The sequence below is a fragment of the Macrotis lagotis genome, chromosome 2 (genome assembly GCF_037893015.1).
Source record: "Macrotis lagotis isolate mMagLag1 chromosome 2, bilby.v1.9.chrom.fasta, whole genome shotgun sequence".
NCBI classification, from domain to species: domain Eukaryota; kingdom Metazoa; phylum Chordata; class Mammalia; order Peramelemorphia; family Peramelidae; genus Macrotis; species Macrotis lagotis.
The window spans coordinates 61,360,914-61,365,011 of record NC_133659.1 but is presented as its reverse complement, the minus strand read 5'-3'; positions in this window follow the sequence as shown (position 1 = coordinate 61,365,011).

Below are 4,098 nucleotides of genomic sequence, written 5' to 3'. Positions count from 1 at the left end.
ATAATCAATCCAATTTACAAGTGTACATACAGAGGCAGAGATAAACCACTGTGTCACTTTTAGTGCACTGGGGATTCCCCACAGAACCAACCAGGGTTCAAGAAATTGAATCTAATAATAGCAACATTTTGACTTTGCAAGCCAAGCCCTAAAATATTCCAGAGGTACTTCAATCATTTATTCGCTTATTAATTTTGGCTAAGACTTTGGATACCAATCCCATAAATAAATACACCTCATTAAGTGGTAGTATCATTCTTTTTCCTTTATAAACGTCTCTGATGATGACACACTCTGCCACAGTGATGCACAGGTTGAGAATATGGAGATTCCACCCAAAGACATTCTGAATAGAGCTATAGTTATCAAAAGGTTAAAAGCGCCCACCCACCCACCCCCATCCCATCTAAACCATGCAGACCTTTTAGTCAAAGTCTAACAACCCACAATGGCAGCATGAAGGGCTGAGGTCACACAGAGGAAATGCTACACGGTAGATATATTTTCAAAGTCACTTAAACATGAAAATAAGGCTATTGGTTACAAATGCTGATAACCTACACATCTCTAGTATTTGGTGGTTTACAGAGCACTCTCCTCATAACAACACTGTTAGGAAAGCAGTGCCCATTTTACAGATGAAGAATCTGAGTCTCTAAGAAGTTAAGTGATTTGCCTATGGTAATGGTCAATGTTGGAACTAAGGCTCAAACTGATTTCAAGATCAGACTCCTAAATATTATTAACTCAACTACTCCATCTTTGACTATACAATTATCCACAGACCAGAAAACTAAGTCATAAAAACCATATCTCCTTTGAAGAGCTTTCTATTCTCAGGTCCCAAAATTTGTCAGTAAATTCATTGTTAATGAATGTTTCAATGTTTCCACAGTGCCTTGATTTCTTTGGTGTGGGTTCTTGCTCCCACCTGTAAATTGCACTTCCTCCAACTTTATGTCTTCACAAGCTGTAATGGTCAAAAATGTTATCAACTAATGAAAAGAACCTCTTCACACTCATCTAGGCTATCCTGTGGATGGCAGGATTAGCCTTCTTTGCAAAACCCTCACTCAAAGTCTTACCAATTTATTAGGATCTGTTCCTACCTGCCTTCCACTGGCCAAGAGGCCAGAATTACTCTATATAAGGCATCTGAGAATGCCATCATGACCTGAATCTAAAATGACCCACTGAAAAAATCCTCAGTTTCAAAATTCAATGAATTACCTTATAACTCTATATTGGTACATCTTTTATGTCATTTTCAGTCTGGTACTAAAGAAATTTTTCAGGAACAAAACCTAAAACAAACATATTTGTATCTCATAACCCTGCTAAAATCAAAAACTAAAGCTAGAAAGACATAAGACAATTGTTCATCTCAGACACAATATTAGCAAACACAAAAAACAATTCTGTCACCTTAACCAGAATCTATTGTTTTGCGGGAAGACAGAAAGCCCAATATTCCCTGGGTTCCCAGTTAGAACACTTGCTTAGACTTTTTTTCAAAAGCCACTCCTTCCTTTGCCTCAGATCTAAGGGCTGAGGAAGATTGGTTAATTGCTAAATGCAATTGCCTTTTCTTATTATGCACCCTTCTCTTCTAAATACTTGCTCTTCTCTGGGTTTTCATGACTGAGAAGTGTGTCTGCAATGGATGTTACCACTTCCTCTCTTCTCACTTTCTTCTTAACTCTCTGAAGTATGGCTTCTCACTTCATCAATTAAATGAAACTGGTTTCTCCAAAGTTACCAACCCTAATGGACAAATCTAATCCTGATTTCTCAGTCCCCAACCTGCTTGATCTCTTTATTATCTGACATGTTAATCTCCCTTTTCTCCTTGACACTCTATAGGTTTTTGTGATCCTTGCCAATTAGCATCTACTTGTCTGACCTTTCCTCTGTCTTCTTTCCTAGATCTTCATCTTCATACCCAATAGTTATGTAGGTGTCTCCTATTACTCTGAATTAGGTCATCTTCTCTCCCTATACTGATCTTATCAGTTTTCGTGGATTCAACAATCATCTCTATAACTACAACTCTCGGCTTTCTTCATCCAGTGCAAATCTCTCTTATAACTCCTAGTCTCACATTTCCAACTGGCTATAAATCATCTCAGTTTAGATGCCTCATCAAACTTAACATGTTCAAAATTGAACTAATTTCTCCTTAGAACTTTCCCCACTTCCTAACTTCCCTATTATTGTGAGAAGTATAATCATTTTCCCAGTCAGCAGACACATAGCCTAGATGTCATCTCAACTCCACATTCTCTCTTGCCCCTTTTATTCATTTCCTGTCATTTCTACCTTTGTAACATCTCTTGTATATGTCCTTTCCTCTCCTCTGATACTACCACCACTCTGTTGCAGGCTCTCATCTTCTCATACCTAGACAATGGCAATGTTCTACTGGATGGCCTCCCTGCCTCACACACCACAATCATTCATTCTCCATTCAGTTGTCAAAGTTATTTACTTTAAGCACAAGTCTAATCATATCAAGCCCCTTTACAATAAACTCCAGTGGTTTCTTCTAGCCTTCAGGGATCAAATGCAAAATCCTCTGTTGGGTTTTTAAAGCCCTTTATAACCTGGGCCCCTCCTACATTTTTAGTGCTTCTGGCCTATGATTCTGATCCTCTTGCTTTTCCTTACCCAAAACTATCTCCATACTCTATGTATCTTCACTAGCTATCCTCCTGACTGGAACTCTTTCCTCATTCAAACATCCTTGCTTCTTTCAAAGTCCAACTAAAGTTTCATTTTTTGCGAGAAGACTTTACAATTCCTCCTAATTCATAGTGCCTTCTTTCTAAGATTATCTCCAATTTATTCTGTATATTATTTGTATATAATTGTTAGTATATTGTCCCTTCCATTAGATCATGAGCTCCTTGAGGGCAAGGACTATTTTTTCCTTTCTTTGCCTCCTGTGGTTTTTGGCACATAACAGGTGTTTAATGAATGTTTGTTGTGTTGTGGGATAAGCTGATGAAAGCTTGTAGTGTGTAATTCTAGGCAGAAGGTTGTGCCTTGCTTGGTATTCAGTAGGGGCTGATTTTTTTTAACTCAGTACCTAAAAACTGTACTTGGGAATATGAGCTATATCATACAGATGTCATACCATAGTATTTATAGAATTTTTATTCTTAGTGATGGAACAATTTTTGAGTAAGGGACCAAAACTAATCATGGTGAAATGTCTTAATTTTCAAAAAGATCAATTCCATACAATATAGACTGAGTTTAATGCTGATCTTGTCAAAATTCTAACATGATAGTAAGCTGATGATTTATGATTAGTTAGGGGGAAAATGATCATTGGGATAAAACATGAATTCACATGATTCATTATAGACTAACTTCACTTTCTTTTGAATAGTTATAGTAACATAATGAATATGAGAATGCCACAAAAAAGCATATGATCAATCAATAAATCAAGAAACATTTGCTATTGCTTTCCAAGAACATAATTGCATTATATGAAAAAGTCAACAACCATCCCTACCCCTAAAGAATTTACATTCTATTCGACAGAGAAACATAAAACTACTATACTGAGTAAATGGAAGGTTATAGTAGATAAGAATACCAGAAAAAGTCTCCTCTAGCATATAAATCTTTTTTAATTGAAATTTTATTTTATTTTTTTAATTATATGCAAGGGTAGTTTTTCAACTTCATCCATTTGCAAAGCATTTGAATCTTGAAGGAATTCAAGAATTCTAAGAGTGGGAGTAGAGGAGGAAAATATTAAAGGTATAGATGTTCAACCAGTACTATGGTAAAGAAATGGGAAATAGAGTTGTCAGATGTGAATGGGCCAGTGTGGCTATATCATAGCGGAGACAAGGGAAAATTAAGTGTGAAAAGAGGAAATGGAATAAGTATTTATGTAGAGTATATCATGTGGCAGAAACTGTGACAAGTATTTTACAAGTATTGTTTCATCAGATTCTTACAACAACCCAGCAAAATATGTCCTATTATTAATTCCTTTAGAATTGAGGAAGATAAATGACTGGCCCAGGATCACACAGTAAGTGTCTGAGGAAGCATTTGAACTCAGGTTTTCCTGACTCT